Genomic DNA, 21,905 nt, shown 5'->3' with positions numbered 1-21,905 from the left:
GGTTGGGAGAAGAAAGATTGTGACCTAAACACACTTGAAGTTTCACCCAAAGTACATTGATACCTCTTGGCAGTCAGTCATAAGGTAAGGAAGACTTGTGTAAGATTCCATGACTTTTGTTGAACAGAAGTGGGGAAAAACATCTATTGGATGTAAATAAGACCAGGAACAGTCTAACAATTCTTTATATGTATATATGCTCATCTTGTTTGGTCATTTATGTGAACAACTGACTCAGGACTATGGTGTGGTCCTGTCTCCATTGTAATGAGGTTTTTCCTGGGTTTTATGAAGTATCAATGTGGCCCAGTTAAAGAGCTGCCAGGCTTCTATTGATGTCGCTTTATGACCTTTGCCATGATTTCATTCATCAGACCACCACCACCCCTTGAGGTTAGGCTGTGTCTAACCTTTGTGGAGTAGTAGGTGTGACCTCGGTTATACTTGAGGTCAACTTCTTATTCTTGATCTCTGGAAGGCCTTACATTGGAAGACCTTACATAGGAAGACCTGGGCACAGAGGATTCCTGGGCGTGGCCCACACACCCTTGATTCCAAGGTGTGCCCTTGTTATTTGGTGTTCATGGGTGGCCAGTTGAAAGCCTATGACCTCATGTGGAAAGATTGTTGCCTCTAAGTTGTGAGACACACAAGAGAGTCCCACCAAGGCCCCATCACGTATTTCCTTCCTTCTATGGTCTGACGTCGTGATGGAACATCATAGGCAGCTAAGAGAAACAGCAGAGGTCAGTTCTCCATGTGTCTAGAGGATGCCTTACTAAGGCATTGAAGGCTGTGCAGATCTTCACAAGATCTCTTGCCTGTGTGGGGATGGTGTCCCCTCTCTGTATGTAATACGTGGCCATGCTCTGGCCCTTACTACTGCAATCCTTCTCAAGATCACATCTGTCTTGTAAGTCAAAACCCCTCAGACACTGAATCATGTCTTTGTCGCCCCTTTCAAGGGAGCTCCCTTCCAGATATATACACTGGTGTGAGATTGGGTCTTCACCCAAAGATTTTCTGCACTGACTTACCTGAAAAGGATTTCTGCCCACCTTCTCCTGGGTTAAATCCTAACCCACGATAAGGGATCCTGCTGCTCCCAGAACTAGGTCATATCTATAACCGTAACAGTGACCCCGATGTGAGGTCACAGAGGCCAGGCCTCACCCTGTCTGTGAAACTCAAAGGCTGTCGATGTGCACAGATGTCTTTTTGACTGGTGTTTAGGGGAAGTCCCTGAAGGCTTCCCTTAAGATGATTTCTTGGGAACAAGCTCACATCCAGTCTTTCTCCTCCAGGGAACTTCACCCTGGGATGAGCCAGTCCAGTGGGGATGGGTCATACTCAGCCCTAATGTGCAAACTTCAAATCTTGGTCTCTCATTCCTGGTGCTCAGTTTATCAGCAGGTTTCTCTTTTCATGAGATTTGAAGTGTGCCATTTGCAAGGTTTTGGGTACCAAGCTGACTCAAAATGTTCACCTCCAACCTGTCCCCTCACAAGCACTAAATATAGCTTGAAGTAGGAATGCCCAGAAAGCAGGATGTCATGGTTTCCCTCCCTGATCCCTCCATGGTAGCCGATGACTTCTGAGAATGTCACTGAAGAAACAACTGACAGTTCCCCCTACGCACATACACATGTACACACAGATTGATCCGTAAATATTTTAACACTTGTTATATAAATAAAAGTTTAAGTATGAATAGTAGACAGTATGGTATCACTGGCTTTTGCTGAGCAGGGAAGGGCCCACGTATAAAGATGGCTGTTTTCAGGAAGGTTTGTGTCTGGAGAAGCCCAGTAAAGCACTTCCTTCCTGTGAATCACGTGCTTCCTGGGGGCAAGTGGAGCGGCGTGGGCGTGAGTAGGTAATCTTTAGCCTTCTGTAGGCTAGAGCCTCGACCAGGTGCTGACTTGACACCTTCTTCCAGAGGCATCTCTGCCTGGCATGTGCATAGTGGCATCTCCCTGCGTCTTAATATGGCTGGCCACTCTACAGACATCTTCATATTCACTTCTGTTTGGGCTCCTTAACCTGACTCATGTTGTGTTAGATAAGAATCTCATTGAACCCCGGTCACCACCATTCATGTCTTTGCTCCTACACTTACTTGCCTTCCTGTATGCTTGGAGACACACACACACACACACACACACACACACACAGAGACACACATACACACACCTAGACCATGCACACTATGTCACCTACTATGTAAATTTAAATGCGGATACTACAGGGTTAGGTAGATTGCTGGACCGCAAACAGCCACACTTCGTCATTCCTTACCTAAACTGGAGGCTGGAGTCCCAGTCCAGGTCACCTGTGTGGCTGCGTCTCATGGCCTCTGTCCCTGGCGTGCGGACGGCTTTCTCTCCCTGTGTCCTCCAGTCCCACTGCCGTGAGACTTGCGATCCCTGTTGTTTCTAGCTCTCCAAATGAGCTGTCCTCAGTCAAGGACACATCAAGCAGCTCACTCCCTTTAGTCTCCCCATTTAAGGTCTCAATGAAGACACGCCTCACACTGAGTGTTGTCGCTCACGGGATGGGGTCCAGGTGACATCCATCCCAGGGATCAGCCCAAACCTACCCAGACCATGGGCCCGCTTTGACTCCCAGCCCTCCTTGCTGGGCTCTTGAGTTGTCCTCAAGCCAAGACCACTGCTGTTGCTAGGGGCAGGGATTTACTCTGTGAGGCCACAGGAGACTCACCCCCGCCTCATTCTGACAACCACCAGGGAGAGCCAGGCCTCATTTATCTCCCAGCTCAATCCGTCCTTGTTCTCCGCCAAGCCTATGTGCAAGCATCTTTGGAAGCACTTGGTTTGGAGGAAGTAGCTGAAACTGTTGCTCAGAGACATTCGCCCGGGGAATTGCCTGCACGAGTCTCCTGTCAGCCCTCGGTTTCCCCACAGGTACTATCAGCCTTGAGAGGAAGAACACTTGACAACGCTGCTTCCTCAGCTCAAATGTCTGAACCTCCCACTCTGCCTCCTCTCAGATTCTCTGTCACCATCATGGTTCACTGCTGCCACTCAGCTTACAGGGTACCATCTGCTGCCCCTAGTACCCGACTCCAAAAGAAACCATATATACATCCATTTAGTTAAACTTTCTCTTACTTTTCAACTACCTGATCTGTCACCTTTGTCTAAAAAGTGACTTGGGTGCTTGACAGATGGCTCAGTGGCTAAAATTGCATGTTGCTCTTGCAGGGGCACCCGGGGTTTCTACCCTCAGCGACCACATGGCACGGCTCACAACCACCAGTAACAATGCCAGTTCTAGGGGAAAATCCAATGCCCTCTTGTGGATCCTTCAGGTAATGCACCCGAGTGTACAAAACCACATGCAACTATAAACATAAGCATACAATTTTAAAAATAATTTTTAAAAAGAAAGTAGCTTATCTTGACACTTCTCTGCTATAGGGTATTAGAGACTTAATGAGCTAAGCAGCCAGCTCTGAAAACAGTACAGAGAAGACCAACCACAGCCCCGGAATTTTACAGAGTTGGCCTAACACTACCACGATGAGTAAAAGAAGGGACAGGACAGGGTGGGGTCAGAACCAGAGGCTCCTAGGACAGTGAGAGCCAGTGATCTCCATGTCTGTGAAGCTGGAAATTCAAGGAAGCCAATAGGCTGAAGGGTTGGGAGAGTCCAGTTCATTTGTTTGAACTGCAAATGAAAAAAACTCAGCTCAGAGCTAATCCACTGGATAGAGATGTCTAGAGTAGGTGGTAGAATTATAGAAGCTAAGAGAGAAAACCCAAACTTAGTGTGGTGATTTGAAAGGCAAAGGGATTAGGAGGTGTGGCCTTGTTGGAGGAAGTATGTCACTGGAGATGGGCCTCGGGGTTTCAGAAGCCCTAGCCAGGCCCAGTGGCTCTCTTTCTCTTCCTTCTGCCCACGGACCCAGGTAAAGAGCTTTCAGCTTCTCCTGTACCAACCACATGCCTGCATGATGCCATGTTTCCTGCCACGATAACAATGAACTAAACCTCTGACCCTGTAAGCAAGCCCATATTAAGATGCTTTCCTTTATAAGAGTTGCCATGGCCATGGTGTTTCTTCACAGGAATAGAACTCTGACTAAGACACTTGGGAAAATTAAAACTATAGAAATGCTATTGAGTCTGTCCGTCTGTCTGTCTCTCTGTCTCTCTCTGTGTCTCTCTCTCTCTCCCCCTAACCTTCTTTAACCACGCCCCCTACTCCATCCTTCTTTATCTCTCTGCTTCCCTGCTTCTTGATGAGGTCCAGGTTAATCCCCATTGTTCCCATATTATGGGTTAGAGTCAACAGAACCCTGGGCTCATGTCTTCCGAATTTTTCTACCCGGAAGAAAGGGTCCTACTTTTTTTTTTTTTATTCTTGTTTTAACCCTCCAGAGAATCCCTTAAGGGCCTAGTCTGGATGTGATGCTCACTCTACGGTAGGGAAGAACAAGGAAAAATGGACTAAGACCAAGTCCTGCTGTCAGGGCAGGGAGTTGGGTAATCTCCCCCAGAACAGACTACAGCTCCCCTGAACGTGTGGGGGTGGGGTGAGGGGACATAATGAGAATGAAACCTGAGTGAACCACGAACTCAGACAGGGAAAGACAGGCGTTAGAAGCATTCTTAACAACAAGGAAGGGATTGTGCCTAAGAATTACACCCATAGGTGCTGGAAAGACCTGCTTCCGGCTGCTCCCTGATAGGACACAACGCAGCTGCCCTTCGGTGATTAGGAAAGACTTCTGCTGTCTGGCATCCTGGCATTTCTCAGCCTCCCCTCCCCGCTGGCCAGGGGCTTTCCCAGAGCCCAGCCCTCTCTGAGGGGAGATGGACGAGAAGTTAGGAGGTAGTAGAGGAAGAAAAGACAGTTTCCTCCTCACAGAAAGTGAGTCCCGAGACCTGTCACCTCAGGACTGCACCTTCTCCAGGCAGGAGGACTTACACTGTTCTGAAGATCCCTGTAGATGTCCCAAAGCCACTCAGAATCTGCCTTACAGCAATCTGTTCACCCATCTCGAGAACCTGTGTGGCCTTAGCAATGTGTGGAAAGAGATAAACTCAAACTCTCCTAGCAATTATTTCCGGATGAAGGGATTATGAATGGTCCTGTTGTCCCCAGAGTTTTCTGAGTTTCTCCTTTCCAAAAGAAATGTGTTTTGCATCTTTTAAATTTAAAATATATATATATATATATGAAATATTCATGTATCCTCAAACTCTTCTATAGCCCCCAGTTACAATAAACACAATAGAAAAGACAGCACATCTCCCGTTGAAGTCACTTATGAGTTAGAACGATGCTATGAAATAATGTCTCTAGAATTAGCGCGAACTTGTATGCGTCTATATATGCTAAGACCAAGCATTGTGTTATTTAGATGGTATTTATCAGTGTGTATGGTGTTTTTAGAATCAGGTTTACTTTCCTAGCTGGTTTGGCTAAAGCTAACATGGAATTAATTTGCATTCCCTGAGCACACAGCATGTGAAACGGTGCTGAGCACTTGAAGGAAATTGACCTTGGAAGAAACATTTGCTGCCAAAAAAATAAAGTGCCCAATCTCCACAAAGATAATGAAGAACGGGCACTAACGGTTATCAGACACTAGAGCAAACCGGAAGCCCATGACAACCCTCAGGTGGGGTCCTTTATGAAAGCTCTCATTTGCATCAGGGACAGTAGCTTAAGGCTTAACGTCAGTCAAAATATAAACAAACCGGGAGCAGTCACAGTCCCTGAAAGAGTTCTCTGTGTGATGAGAAACCTGACCAGTTAGCAGGAATGCAAAGTCATCACCACACCAGCCATTCCCATCTTGTGTAACCAGCCCTTTCTGCCTGCAGCCCTCCCTGTGCCTTTCCTTCCCTCCAGGCCGCACGGTGCAAGGAACCTACAGGGGTTTACGAGTGTGTGCAGAATGGGGGGGGGGGTAATAAAGAGAGTCTGAAAAGTGAGACACCCCTCCCAAGACAGAGGAAACAGAAGAAGTTTATTCACGTCAGATATGCTTCCTTAAATCTGATCCTGAACTTCAAGGTAGCCGGAAGTTCACAGGCCATTAGCATGGAATACACAGCTCCTATGGGGCATTAAACTGTTCTTTCTACAGAATTTTCCTCTCACTTCCTGGATTACATTTACCAACATCTCTCTCTCTCTCTCTCTCTCTCTCTCTCTCTCTCTCTCACACACACACACACACACACACACACACACACACACACGCGTGCGCGCGCGAGCCCTCATGCGTATAGATAATCCCTATGTTCCAGGCTCTGGGCCGAGCATGAGCACTGTACACACGTTTTCTCACTTAATTCTTATCAAAACAAAAGCCCTGCTGAAATGTACCACTATTACTCCCATTTTAGAGATAGTTTCTTAATTTAATTTAACGCTCAAATCTATGATTTAAGCCAAAGATAGCACTAAGAAGCATTAGACATTATTATTCACACTAGATCCTCCATGATTCAAAGTTCACACGTGCTCTCGCCCATTACTTAACGGAAAAATGTCTGAAAATATGCCCATAAAAACCTCTGGCTGGTAAGACACTGAAAGGCATTCTTATTAATCTTACAAATGAGTCCAAAAAACACACAAAGGCACAAAAAGTAACAAAACATACACTTATGCAAAAGTTAACCTTCTGCTAGGTTTCTTTAGATTTCTTTGCAATTGCATGAATCATTGAAAGCCCCCTTGTCGTCCTGGTTGGAACCTGAGAGATGCAGCAGACAGGGCCTCATCACAAAAGTAGAAGTCTTTTCCAGAGGCTCTTGGTGCAGCAGACCCTCAGGAAAGTCAAGCACAGCTATTGGGAGGTTAGACATCACAGAGTTCGGGGACAAATTCTCTGACACAGACACTCAGAGTCCATGCTCTCTAGAAACCATGGATCAGATAGATAGATAGTATGCAATATCATCCATCTTTCCTCTAACTGGAGAGCTGCCCTGTCTCTGCCCAGGAGTTAACAGCTCAGTCAAAAGATCTCCTGAGAAGCCGGGGTTGGTGGTGCACACCTTTAATCCCAGCACTCAGGAGGCAGAGGCAGGTGGATCTCTGTGAGTTTAAGGCCAGTCTAGTCTACAGAGCGAATTCTAGGACAGCCTCCAAAGCCATCCAGAGAACCCCTGTCTCTAAAAAACAAACAACAACAACAAAAAGATCTCCTGAGAGCAAAATGAAGCTTTCCTTCAAAGGCATTACTATGTCCTCAGGAACAAGTAATGGCTAGGGTCCTAATTTCTTATAATGTCCCCCATGCCCCCCCAAATATCACTGAATCCTGGTTTGTTTGTTTGTTTTAGTGAACATTTCTTATCTGCTTCTATTAACATCTCAACTAAATTCCACTGGTTGCATTCATTGCTAATTAAGCCGTGTTTACTTGAATCCCCAAAGTGGTCATAAAAAAAAAAAAAAAAAAAAAACATTGAAAACAGCAGTGAGTAGTCTGCTAAGTTCTGTGAATTCAGGGAAAGACACAAACAGGATAAAGTCATTCTCTGTAACAAATTCACTGAAGACTTTCAGCTGCCCACCTAGTCAGAGTCTGTCTTGCGTCAGACACATGTGAGGCCATGAGAGTCCTATGGCGTCTAGGGATGGAAACTGGAGGATTCCTGAAACTACAGGTAACACTGAACACTGTGTACACTGATTTTTTTCCCACAAATGCATGCCTGTGATAAAGCTAATTTTTGTTAAACTAGGCACTTTAAGCGGTTAACAGCAACCCATAATACAATACAATATTGTACATCTAATAATATATTCTAATAAACATTTGCATGGAGAGAGTCACTCTGTGGACTTGGCAGTGCCCTTAACCCCACACTTCCCCCACCCTTAGCAGTAGGGACTATCTTGATTATGCCAGGTCCTTGTCACATGAGGTGACAGTTTACAAAACATATTGAATGAAGTGATCCTCTCTCCTCAACAGGGTAAACCCCCACTACCATGAGTAGATGCCTGAAATCCCATACAACACTGAGATCTGTGTAAACTGTTTGTCCCCACACACATACAACTGAGACAATGTTTCATTCATAAGCCAGGAACAGCAATAGACTAAAAATGACAAACAGTCAAATAAATTAAAACAACATATTGCAGTAAAATGCATATGTGCTCACTCTGTTCATATACTGCACTTGCTCTTATGAGTATAAGAAGTGATAGTGTTTTCATGGTGCCAGGATCTGAGAGGCACAGAAATCGTGAGGAGGCATTGGGCCACAACATAAGATCACTTAAACACAAGCGTTGCAACGCCAGAACCCATGATCCAGTAACCGAAGAGCCATTGAGTGACTAACAAGTAGACAACATGCATGATGGGGAGTAGATAACATACACAATGTGGGTATGCTGGACCAAAGGGTGATTAGCTTCTCAAGTGGGGCTGAACAGGACAGACAAAGAGTTCATCACTCCACTACTCAGTGGCATGTGGTTAAGAACTTGTAAGCTGCTTGTTTCAGGAGTCTTCCAGCGGATACTTTGGATGCTCATAATCAACCAAAACCACAAACAAACAAAAAACGTGTGTAAGAGCAGACAGCAGTGCCTGCCCTTCCCTTCCAGCCTTCCTGTCTGCTCCCGTGCCACCTGCCTCGAGACTGCCAAGCGGGCTGTAGTAAGCTATTGAAAAGGAGGTTTCCACGCCATGATATACTCCATGGAACTGGGCAGAGACTAATGGCTGGGAAGCACTCATAATAATAAATAGACTGACAAAAGGCTATTGATACTAATGTTCAAGAATTACAGTGGGGGGATGGCAGGGTGACTCATCCAGTTAAGGCGCTTGCTTCCAGGCCTAGAGACCTGAGTTCATTCCTCAGGACCCACGCGGCAGAGAGAAAATTGTCATCTGACCTCCACGTGAGCCACACACACACACACACACACACACACACGCACGCACACACACACACCATGCAAGCACACACGCGGGGGGGGGGGTGCTAATTTTAAATTATGGAGTAAAAGGTAATAACCGGTCAACGCTCTGATTGCAAGCCTTGAAGGAAAGGTGCATGTTGATACACAGAGTCAGGGGTGACAGGGAAGAGTATTTCTGATGGGCGAGGAATAGCACTTGTGCACCAGAATACACTCTCCCACAGCGGTAGGATGGTGTGCGTTCTGAAGGGGAATAAATTAAACAAAGACACTGGGGAGGAAATACTTTGTGGCCTAACCATCTTTCTATCCTATGAGTAGGAAAACCCTCCCCTGCTGGAGAAGACCCTGTAAAGTGTAGGAGAAATGTTGTCTACAATCAGTAGCATTATATAGCCCAGGGTCCTGAATAGACTATAATGCTATGCAGTCAGTCATCGTTAAGCAAAACATGCAGTTTTGTCAAAAGGTTAAAGTGGGTCAGTTAGGGCAGTGGAGTACCCACTTTTATTGACAAGGACACGTCAGAAAACTACTTCACATTTTCTACATGTGGCGAGTTCAATTATAAGAAGTTTCAATTGACCTTCTCTAGCCAGGAGAGCATCTCCGGGTACTGGGGGATGTCTTGGTGACCCTGCTAAGAATGTGCGAATGCTTTCTTATGTCTTCAGTCATCTCCTACAGCAGTACTCTTGTCTTGAAGAGTTGGAAACAGCAGGCGCTATTAGCCCCATCCCACAAATGAGCAAGCACTTGGGGCTCACAAGACAGAGAGTCTCAGCGGAGCCCAGGAAACCAGACTCCTCTTCCGGTTGCCTCTGTATGGTCTTGTGTGCATGTGGCATTTGCTGACCAAACCCACAATCTGTCTATCTGGACTCACACACCTCACCTCCCCCCACTTATAATGAATACTCTTTAATACCCAGACCAACTGTTCTTTGTTTGTGTTTTACTTCTGTGGTTTGGAGAACATGCACAGTCCTTTCCTTCTCGTGCTTGACTTGTTAACGCAGTGTCCTCCATTCCCACCCCGTCTCCTGCAAATAACAGGATTTCATTCTTCTTTATGCCCTATATTCTTTAATAGACATGTCCTGCTCTGATTTACCTTAAACTGAGCTATTCTGGTCAGATGCCATCATGGTCCTTGCCTCTAATAGGCCAAGTTTGAAAGTTGACTCAGCAAGTTAAACACAACACTATTCAACGGCAAAAATAAATGAAAGTGTATTCAGTATGATCTAGTTTTATTAAACTAATAGTATAAACCTTTAAAACAAACTATGAGCAGTGTTCATGCTCAACAAGATGCAAGATATATAACCTACTGCAATTTGGTGAGAAATATATATATTCATCTATAGCATATCAAGTTAGGTCAGAGTCTTCCTAGAAAATAATAGTAAAATAGAAGAGAGCACAATCACTAAATAAGTTAATTAATAACTCATCCTAAGGATCATAAAATCCAAACTTTAATAAGCAAATAAAAATAAGAGGTTCAGTTTTAATGTTATGTATTTAAATAAGCATGAACATCACTTCCCATCTTTCCACTGTAGAATCCTGTACAATAGCAGATGCCCAGACTGAGTCACAGATGAATTATTCAAAGAACCTGTACCTTTATTACCCTTGAACTCTCCACCAATAAAGAATTCCAAAAAGCATATAGATATAAACACTCCTGAAAATTTTAATATCAGAAGTTGTTCAAACCTTTATTAAAGAAAATAACATTGTAACAGAAGCATTAAATCTTTTTAGGGAATGTCAGAACAAATAAAGAAAGTTGACCTAGCTAGCCTAGGGCTTTGCTCTTGAGATTACATTTACTGTAGCCTCTTCCCTTTGGCTAATTTCATTTTCATCTAGCCTGGATGGTAAACCCGCAGCCTTGGTTGTGCACTACAAGCGTGCTTGACGGAAGGGAGGCAGTTGCAAGAATAATGATGAACCATTTGAACTCCGACAACTCCTTCCCAGAGCACTCTACCCACTCACAGGCTCTCTGCTGGAGCCTCCCAAGTGCCTCACTACTTAGGTTTCCACTTTAATGGAATACCAACTTATATTTAACTCTGTGAAGAGTACAGGTCAATATTTTATTAGTTTCTTAATCATTGCAGGGGCTGGGTTCCACAGAAGACATCTGGAAAAAGAAGAGAGAGGCTCCACCTGAGTTAAACACAATCACTGAGTTGATCTGTGTATGAATCTGAGTTTACTTTTTCTTCCACATTTATGTTCATCCAAAGAAGCCACTGAAACACACGCAGAACCTCATGGCCCCATTGGCTTTTGTGGCATCTCCCCTGGTACTAGGTTGGGCTGTGGGTGCCTGACCTTTAGATGAGTCTTTTAGGAAGTCGTCATTATTTAGTTGGAGCAGAAAATAGCTCTACTTGGTGAAGTGTCTCTAGAAAAGGATGAAAAAGATCCCCAGCTGCTAGGACCTGTCAGACACATTCAGTATATCCCTACCAGCTTGTAGGTATAAACTAGACCACAGGTACATCTGGAGGTGTGGATAGCCCGCATTCAGGGAAGTTTCTAGAGATACAGTGGAGGTCTCTGATAACCACTTATGAAGAGGAAATGTTCTCAGACAGTTGAAGACTATCCCACTAAGCAATGAGTTTCCTTCTATTTAAAATCATATGAGGTGGTTTCAGTGGTGGGGTACTTGGCCAACATGTATGAAACTCTAGGTTCAATACGTAGTACTTAAAATGTAAAACTAATATATAGATATATGTAAATGGTGACATATTTACAAACAGTGATGATGACTAGGAATTCCATGAGGGACATCCAATTGGATTAGCTCTTACTCCTCTCCATTACCAGCCTACCACATGCTAGAAAATTTCTAAACAGACCCATTTTTTAAATATGTACGTGTGTGTGCATGCATGCTTGCATGTGAGTATTTTCATGTGCATTACTTGTGTGCATGACCTTTGGAGGTCAGAAGAGTGCGTTGCTCTACTGGAGTTGTCAGCATTTGGGAGCCACCATCCAGGTGCAGGGAACCAATAATCCTGGGTCTTCTTGGAGTGCAGTAAGCATTCTTAACAACTAACCCCTCCCTCCAGCCTCAACAGACAGTACTTTTTTTTTTACTTAGATAAAGTGAAATATGACCAGCAATACCATTCCGTAAGGTCACTTACTGATTCAGAATATAATAAAAACTAATCCAACTTGCATCAAAACTGACTTGTAGACATCAAATACATACTAAGTATTTCCCACATGAAAGATGTGTGATGGACAGTGGTGAGTTAGTGAACCAAGGGACTTAGACGCAAAGGAACGGACAAAAATGTCTACTTTACCCCCCCAAGAAATTTCTATCCTAAGAGAGATGATATTTGCACACTCAGTATGTCTTTCTGCAGATATTAGAGACGTATTCTACCTAATGCTCCTGTCACAGAGTCCTTGGCATACTGGTCTTCTTCTTGTTGTATAAATAATAGAAACCAAATACGGTAGAAGAGAATATTAGCGATTTGACCTGGTAATAAGAACATAGTGCATAAAGCAACATCTCCTTCTTAGGACGATTTAATACTAAGCAGAGACTCCCATAGGCTGCAATTGAATTGAACCCAGAAACTTTTATTAAGATATAAATAAAAAGGAATCCTTTTGAACAGCCTCCTCGGTTTCATAGCTCTGTGTTCTCTGGCCAGTAACACCCCTGTGTCCTTATTGCTAAAATCAGAAAGAGGCCACCTATTTTAATGAGATTTTTGTATGCAGCAAATGAAAACATACACACAAAAATCACTGCAGTCCAACAGGATGCTAAGTTCCTTCCTTCTTCCTCTATTGCCTTTATTGGGGGAGGGGACGTGCATGTAGGTGTGAGCTGGGCGTGTGTGTGTGTGTGTGTGTGTGTGTGTGTGTGTGTGTGTGTGTACATGTGTGGAGGTCAGGGGTGGTTGCCAGGAGTCATCCTCCAAGGTCTATCACTGAACCTCGAGCTCACTACTTCCAATAGCCTGGCTGGCCAGTAAACTCCAGCCATCTGCCTGTCCCCACTTCCTGGTGTCTGAGATTGCTGACACGCGCCACCATATCTAGCTCTTCAGTTGGGTTCTGGGCATTCAAACTCAGACCCTCATGCCTAAACAGCATGCATTTACCAGCTGAGCCACCTCCCAGACCTCTCCTTTCTTTCTTTTTTTTTTCAACACCTATCATTTTAATTAAAGATTTGTTTCTATTATTTATATTATGCTTACGTAGGGGCGTGATAATGTGAATACAGGTTCTGTGGAGGCCAGAGGTAAAGGATCTCCCTGCAGCTGGAGCTACAAGCAGTTGTCAGCTCCCCACACCCCCATTGTGGGTGCTGGGATCTGAATTCCTGTCCTCTGTAAGAGCAGCACACACCTTAGGCACTGAGTCATCTCTTCAGCCCTTCCTGTCTCTTTCTTAAAAAGCAAACTAACAGCGCTCAGGAGGCAAAGGCAAGTGGGACTCTGTGACAGGCAAGTGAACTCCAGGCTGGAGAGAAGGCTCGGCAGTTTAGAGCCCTTAGTGTTCTAGCAAAGGACAAGTTCCCAGCACCCACATGGCGGCTCACCACCATCCCCAACTTCAGTTCCAGTGGATCCAACACCATCTTCTCAACTCTTAGGACACCGGGCATGAACATGATGCTTAAACATAAATGCAGACAAAACATTTGTACATAGTGAACTCCAGGCTAGCTAAGGCTACATCGTTAGACCTTGTCTCAAAGGAGGGGGAAAAAGGAAAAAGAAAGAAAGAACGCATCTGTCTGAACCAGGGTCGTTACAACAGGTCTTCGATACTGTGTTTCCCTTTGACCCATTTGCAGTCTGACGCATTAGGCATGCTCTCCCCACCTAGCACAATCACACAAGGAGCACCTGCTGCTACCTCTGTGGGGCCCCGCGCAGTGCAGCTCATCAGTCACACAGACTGGAAGGAAGTGCCAATCCAGGCAGACACGCGGTGCCTCGAGGACACAGGAAGGGACCGAGTCACCCCGTCACCCCGGGGAACAGAGGAATGGACCAGATGAGACCCACAGGAACATTTGAGCTGCCCCTTACAATGTTCCTGTGGAGAACAGAGGAGCTCAGTGTCTTTGCTTATCTTTTACTGCCAGCTTCAACATGCGCTCTTCTGTCATTCATAAAAATTATGCCAAAGAACAGAACAGAAACATAAGTCCTAACCCATCAAATCCATCTGATCCGAGGCAGGAAAAGACTGGTGATGAATACGTCAACACTTCCAAGTTTTGTTTTTTCTTTTCTTTATTTCTTCTCTAAAGCAATTCCATCTGCAGGCAAATCAGGCATGTACTCTAAGGCTAGGCAGGATTGCCATCCCCACACTCCAGAGGGAGAAAAAGAAAAGCAAAGAAAGATAAAAAAAAACAAAACGATGCATTTATTTCACTTTACATTTCACACAGCTCGGCGGGAAGGAGGGTGCAATGCAATTTCTGATCCAGCTTAAGGTGTGACGGGTCAGTTCTCTTTCCCCCTCCAGGACATAGCCAAAGCTTCCAAGCCCAAGGCTTGGGGTTGGGGGGGGGGGGTTCCTTTGGCCTTGGAGCACATTAAGTGCATAAATCGTCACTCAAGAAAGACGGGAAGGCTCCTGGGTTTCTGTTTTGTCTATCACGGAAACGAAAGGCCAGTGTGTGAGGCTAGTATTGTTATATCCATCCGCAGTGCGCTCGGATCACTCCCAAAGATTGTAATTCTCCAGGCTATTGCCTTTTTAGTACGGTTGTTTCGTAGTTTCGTATGCACAGGTAACCGAAAGCAGGTTCCCATCTCACATAAATTTATCTTCTCCCTGAAAAGTAAATGCATCTCAATGTGTGCAGTCCCAGGTTCTGGGAGGTTGCAAGCTGCCCTTCCGCTCCGGAAGGCAGAAATCCATGCAGTGTGAGGGTTTTGATAGACAGAAGCCTGGAGCAGGTCCTGAGCTTGTATTAAAATGCCCTCTGCTGGTCGCTAGCCGTAATCACTGTGCCTGGAGAAAGGAAAACTGCTTGTGAAGCTAGCTTAGCTGGGGACTTCCAAATGCCCATCGACTCCACCGCTGTGGGTCTGTTTGCTCCCGATGTGAAACGCCAGGACGGGTTGAAGTGTGGCAGGGGCAGAGGTCTGCGGTGGCGTCCAATGAACATAGATCATAGATAAGAGTCTCCATGCACAACTCTTGCGTACTCTGTGTTTGCCCTGGGGACAGAGGAGCCCCCTATGATGTATTTGCTAGGTGACTAAGTAAATGAATGGATCCAGCTTGTAAGGAACGGACACTGTGCACCCACTGCGAGCTGGGCTCACCCGAGAGCATGGGGACTTTTCCTGCTTTCCACAGTGTATTCGAGTCACATTCTTTCCCAGGCCTCACTGTGCGAACCGAAAGAATCACTCCTGTTAAGATGAGGAAGTGTAGTGAAGACACCAAATAAAACGGTCACTCTCAAAAGCCTTTCTGGGTAGAAAGGAGGAGGGCATACTCTGACGGTTACAAAAATAAAGGAAGGACTCCCCGAAGGAAGTCAACTGAAAGCATGAAGGAGATTAAGTGCTGTCACAACCCTCAAGAATGTCATCACCGACACTACCAGCAGAAGCTACACTGTACAAACAAGCAGCAGAGTTAGCTTGCTCCCTCTGCCAACCAGACTCCCAGTCCCTGCGATAACAGCCCTAGGTTACAGATTGCCAACGCTGTGACCTCGGCCCCTGCCTCTGTGTTAAACACCTGTGAGCTGACTCTCACAGTACACAATGGGGTAAATTTGAAAGAACCCCACAGGGCCTGCATCCCCCTCATACCTACCCATCACTAAAGATCTGCCCAGCTGACCAGGGACGGCTGCAAAGGAGACAGGGTCATGCAAACTACAAAGTGGATAAAAGGGCATGTGTTTAAAAACACGCAAGCCAGAGACAGCGAGTACTCTGTCCTACACCCATTTCTAAGACTACCCCCGTGTAGCAGCAGCCCAGAACTACAGTCGTGAAGCTCCAGTCTCTGGAGCTGTCCAGTTCCACAGCTTAAGACGATGTCCATTGATTTCTGTGTCTGCCTCCTCGGATGTAAAACTGGGTCACTCAGAGTATGCGTCTACAAAGTATTACGCGCATTTATTGAAGTAGTGCTATTGAATAAATTCATCGGGTTGATGTGGTATCAGTTGTCTTCCAGAGGGATGGGAGATGCTGGTAGCCGGAGGAGAAGGAAGCAGACTTCTGAGGTTTGAATGTGACGTGTGACCCCCACAGGCTCATGGGCTTGAGCACTTATCCTCTCTAGTGACACTCTTTAGTGAGGCTGCAGAACTCTAAGGAGGAGGTGAGCAGAAGACATTAAGATCTTATGATCTGGCCCCACTCCCTGTCCATTCTCTGATCTCTGCTTTGGATGCCACACTCACCTTATAGCCATGGCTTCCCCTCGCTGGTGGACCGCATCTCCTTAAACTGAAAGTCAAACTAGAAAAGTCTTCCTTTGGCTATCACAATGGAAATAGTGGCTGTAAATAATGTAAGGACCAAATTGCCTTTCAGTTCTCGGGGATAGTCTTTCCTCTGGTTCTCCCGAGAATCTGAGGGAGCAGACAGAGTATCAGGAAGAATAGGCTTTCTCTGGTTACTAACTGAGCAGCTGGGATGTGGGCGTGATCCAGTGTGTCTGGCATCATGGTGAGAGTCAGGGTCTGCAATAGCATATGACTTTCATGGAGTAGATTTGAACACACAACGGTATTTCACACCAGATTTAATAAGCCACGGGATAATGTGTATGGGCGCGCGCACACACACACACATATACACGCAATGCATGCAACTACACTCAGACACTGCCATTCAAAAAAAAAAGGAACAAATGGGAGATATCTCAGTGGGAAAAGTACTTGCTTTGCAAGCGTGAGAAACTGAGTTTGGATCCTTAGCACTCAGATAGAAGACACGTAAAATAGCACAGATCCGTGACCTCGGTGCATGGCAGAGAGCAGAGAAAGATGGACCTCGGAGCCTGCTGGCTGTCTAGTCTACCAAAATGGTAGGCCTCTGGTTCATAGAAAGACCCCGCCTCAAAAAGCAGAAGGCAATAGAAAAAGACACCCAGTATTGACCTATGGCTTCTACACACATTCACAGTTCGAGACTCACTCTCTCTCTCTCTCTCTCTCTCTCTCTCTCTCTCTCTCTCTCTCTCTCTCTCTCTCTCTCTCTCTCTCTCTCTCTCTCTCTCATCTAGAATTTTTTTTTCTATTTTCCATTCCTGGCTACCTCCACTAAATTATCCCAGCTAGCCCTGTATCATCTCACTTATCGGAACAGGTTCCAAACAGTGTTAAAACCTCAAATGCTTCCAAAAGGAAGTCACCTTCTGGAGCCAGCACAATTGGGCATTTACCCCCAAATTCTCAAGCCACTCCCCCAAAATGCTATTTATTCCCGGCACACTTTCCTGCCCTCCTATGTGGAACAGCTGAAGGACATGGCTCTCAGGCCTCCGGTGGTGACCATCCTTAAACTCCATCCTGAATATCACGCCGGCTGCCAAAACCTGCCAGCAATACAGTACCAGACAGAGCCACCGCACTGAAAAGAGTGTGTTCTCAGAGTTGGTTTCTTTTTAAAGTCAAGGACTTCAAACTGTATTACAGTTAAGATCAATAGAAATGTAACCTTTTCAACCACATCAAATGAGCTCATTTGTGTCGGCAGCCTCTTTCTGCCATCACCGCGTGGCAACCGCAGAAGGAAACAGGTCAACTTCAGCTTTATTGGAAGACCATTAAAGAAACAAACTCAAACTCATTTAAATACTGAAGGCAGTACATTACAAAAAAAATCAATACAGTAAGAACACCCGGGCTGCTTTACTTAGACATCCCCACATGTGAGAATCGTTTCGCCGTCACAGTTTGAACATAACCCATAAACCTAGAGGATCTGCCAGTGACAAAGCAATGCTGTTTCATTAAGCGGGTCTGGAGCCCTGGAGCCCTTAGCTTGAGCCTGATTAGCTGCATTGTGCTCCAGCTTTCTTCCCGTATTTAAAACGTCATCTGGCAAAGACTTGCTGATCAATGAACCCCATTTGCTTAAGGAAGCCATTAGCTCCGTGGGTTAAGAGAGCGCTAATGGTAGAAAGCGCAGTTTTGTTTCTTTAAGAGTAACAAACACTAGAGAAGGCTGCTGGAAAGGGCTCATGGGAGTCATGAAACCCCCTTCTAACCATACTAATTTGGCATCATGCTCCGTGTATCTACGGATAGTGAGTATTCAGCTGAATACTGACCACTGGCTCCATGGACTTAGTAGATTTAGGTTGGACACGAGCCTCTCTATGCCTCGGGTTCCCAGTCTTTGACATGCTACAACCCTTCCCCACATACTTCCCTGTTTACAAGAATCAAGAGGATCACAAACCTCCTCAAGTTCCTCCTTGAAAACTGCAGCATACATTGCAGACTCTTGTCACAAAATATACTTAGAAGACTTATCAGACAAGTCTTTATTGGCTGCAAGTCCCACCCATAACTAGTCAGGGTCGATTCCCTTTTATATTACCACTACTGGAAATGTATGCATGTGCACACACATATGTAACATTTTATGTTGGGCACATGCATGTAATCAGGCTATCTACTAGAGAGGCTGAGGCAGAAAGATTACAAGTTGGAAACCACCTTAAACACCTTAGTGAGGCTATGTCCCGATAATTGAAAGAGGTTCTAGACTGTTATCTTGGTGGTAAACTTGCCTAGAAAGCATGAGACCTGGGCTCAATCCCTAATATGGGGAAGGGGGACCAAGTGTGGTGGTTTTCTAATCATAAGTCTAAGGGTATTCGTTTGGGTGAACTCAAAGACCCAGGAAATGTTAAGTGTTTACCCTCCCAATCAAACTGCCTCTTACTTGTGGACTCTGTTACAGCAATTCCCCATCTCAACTCTCCTGGTGAACAAGCGTGTTGAAGTTTCTCCCATGAGAAACTTCTTTCCATTTCCCTTCTTCTTTGTTTTCCTTTGCAATGAAACTCCTGGGACTAGAAATGTATGCTTGGTGTATTGAGTCAGTGTGAACCATCCTCTTTATTTGATTTTACCGAAGTATGAATTGTATGTAATGAAGACCAGACAAAGGGTCCTGTGCACAAAGCTTCCTCTTCCCCAAGACAAGCTGTTCCCCCTGAAAATCTACATGAGGCAATGTGCAGAACATTATGAATCAGGGAGGATACTTTAAGCCTTTGTGTTCAGAGTGTTGTGACAGCTTGAATTCCACAGTAGTAGACCTTGATTTCACAGTGGAGACTAGTCTCCAGCCCATGTCCATGCTCTGGAAATCCGACTGAGTCCAACTCGCCAATCACACGTGTGGTGAAACACGGAGAAGAAACATAGACACTTTCTCACCTGACTCCCCTGTGAAGACAGCCCTCTCTCCATGGCTGGTCAGAACTTCTACGAGCTTTCGCTTGATCCAAAATAGTGGAGTGGTTCCCCAAGAACAGAGAACAGGTGTGCCTGTCTGACACACGATATATCTGCTGGGTGTGAAACTTGGCACCATCTGTGGTGCAGAGCACTCTCTGAGTTTTGGGGTTTAGGGAAATGACACAGCATATCAAGAGTCAAATCACTCAGTGTCACATATTACATAGTCATTAGGTCTTTCATGTGTCCCTCTGGAGAAGTATCCCATAGCCCTTTAACCCATGCCATCTCTCTGTCTCTCTCTCTCTCTGTGTTTCTGTGTGTGTATGTGTCTGTCTGTCTCTCTAGGTGTCTCTGTCCATGTCTCTGTCACTCTGTGTGTCTGTCTGTCTGTCTGTCTGTCTGTCTCTCTAGGTGTCTCTGTCCGTGTCTCTGTCACTCTGTGTGTGTGTGTGTGTCTGTCTGTCTGTCTGTCTGTCTCTCTAGGTGTCTCTGTCCGTGTCTCTGTCACTCTGTGTGTGTGTGTCTGTCTGTCTGTCTGTCTCTCTAGGTGTCTCTGTCCATGTCTCTGTCACTCTGTGTGTGTGTGTGTGTGTGTGTACCTTCCCCTTTCGTTCCTCTCCCTCCTCCTTATCTCCTCCAGGTCACTCTAGACCTCTTCTACTGTTTGGGGCAAAACACAGCTGACTCTTTGCTCATCAGTTCATGAGTTGTTTCACCCCCAAAAGAATCCAGGCTTCTTTAACCCAGTTAGCATTATGTTCCTATGGGCATCACCAGTTTAACTCTTGGCACAGTTTGCAAGGTGGCTGACAGCAAAAATTCACACGGAAATCCATGTGGCTTGTCGAAAGGCTAAGTGGGGCAGAGAGCAGGAGGCACACTGAGTCTGACATCAAGGTCTCCCTCTCTCTAGAGAATCCTGCACACGCTGTAGCATCAGATTACCCTGTGGCAGTCACTCACCCACACCCTGGGTGGCCTATGAGACAGGCGCAATGCTGACAGGTGTAACTTTCTTAGTTTGTGAACAGCAGACACTAAGGCAACAACAACCTCCTCACTGCCCTGATGTAATGATATTCTCCTGTTAGGGGCACATTTTTTAATAATATTTTTTTTATTTAGGTTGGAAACAATCTTGTTTCACATGTCAATCCCAGCTCCCTCTCCCTCCCCTTCTTCCCCGGCCCTCCTCACCAGGTCCCCCCAGGTCCCCACCCAGTCTCCACTCTGATCCTCAGGGAGGGTGAGGTCCTCTCTCCATGGTAGATCTCTAGTAACTGTCATTTCATCCAGAGCAGGGCCGACACCCTCCCTCAAGAGTCCTGGCTGAGAGAGTCTCCCATATTGTGGCATGGGCACTCAGAGTCTCTTTGTACACCAGGGATAAATACTACCCAAGGCCCCATAGATTACCAAGGCCTCCTCACTGACACCCACATTCAGGGGGTCTGGGTCAGTCCCATGCTTTCCACACAGCTATCAATCTGGGGTCCAAGAGCTCCCCCTTCTTCAGGTCAACTGTTTCTGTGGGTTAAACCAGTCCAGTCTTAACTCCTTTGCCCATCAGTTCTCCCTTTCTGACACTGGATTCCAGGAATTCAGTTCAGTGTTTGTCTGTAGGTATCTGCCTCTGCTTTCATTAGTCACTGGATGAAGGTTCTGTTTCCCAGACTCTCTGGCAATGGGATTGTATGCTGGCACTCTCCTGATTCATGTCTAAAATCCATAAATGAGTGAGTACATACCATGTTTCTCTTTTTGTGACTGGGTTACCTCACTCAGGATGGTTCCTTCTAGTGCCATCCATTTGCCTGCAAATTTCAAGGTTCCATTGTTTTTTCCATTGAATAGTACTCCATTGTGTAAATGTACCACATTTTCTCTATCCACTCTTCAGCTTAGGGGCATCTAGGTTGCTTCCAAGTTCTGGCTATTACAAATAATGCTGCTATGAACATAGTGGAACAACATCCTTGTTGTATGAATGTGCATCTTTTGGGTATATGCCTAAGAGTGGAGTTGCTGGGTCTTGTGGGTCCCATTTTCCTGAGGAATCTCCATACTGATTTCCAAAGTGGCTGTACAAGTCAGCACTCCCACCAGCAGTGTAGGAGTGTTCCCCTTTCTCCACATCCTCTCCAGCATAAACTGTCATTGGAGTTTTTGACTTTAGCCATTCTGACAGGAGTGAGATGGTATCTCAGAGTTGTTTTGATTTGCATTTCCCGGATGGCTAGGGATGTTGAGCACTTTCTCAAGTGTCTCTCAGACATTTTAGACTCCTCTACTGAGAATTCTCTATTTAGTTCTGTACCCCATTTTTTTGGTGTTTTGGAGACTTGCTTCTTGAGTTCTTTGTAAATCTGGGAGATCAGTAGGGACACATTTTCAAATGAACTCTGTGTCTAGATTTGCCCTAGCAAGAATGCTGCATTCACAATTTGGTAAAGCAGCCATCTTCTTCAACACAAACCAGTCCCAGACTCACTGGGCA

The 21,905-nt window shown here is 45.5% G+C and overlaps 1 protein-coding gene and 1 long non-coding RNA gene across 2 annotated transcripts in view; both read left to right on the top strand.

The window, feature by feature from the left end:
- Positions 1–21,905, top strand: part of Cntnap2 (contactin associated protein 2) — a 2,029,549-nt gene that overhangs the window by 1,876,875 nt on the left and 130,769 nt on the right. The window lies entirely within an intron of this gene.
- LOC121137753 lies at positions 2,799–5,222 on the top strand. The gene is made up of 3 exons (XR_005875055.1): positions 2,799–2,924; positions 3,225–3,331; positions 4,678–5,222. It is a non-coding gene; the product is annotated as an uncharacterized LOC121137753 (long non-coding RNA).

Source organism: Mesocricetus auratus, unplaced genomic scaffold (genome assembly GCF_017639785.1).
Source record: "Mesocricetus auratus isolate SY011 unplaced genomic scaffold, BCM_Maur_2.0 Super-Scaffold_100694, whole genome shotgun sequence".
NCBI lineage: Eukaryota > Metazoa > Chordata > Mammalia > Rodentia > Cricetidae > Mesocricetus > Mesocricetus auratus.
Note: the sequence above shows the minus strand (reverse complement) of the source record. Positions and strands in the feature narration are given on the sequence as shown.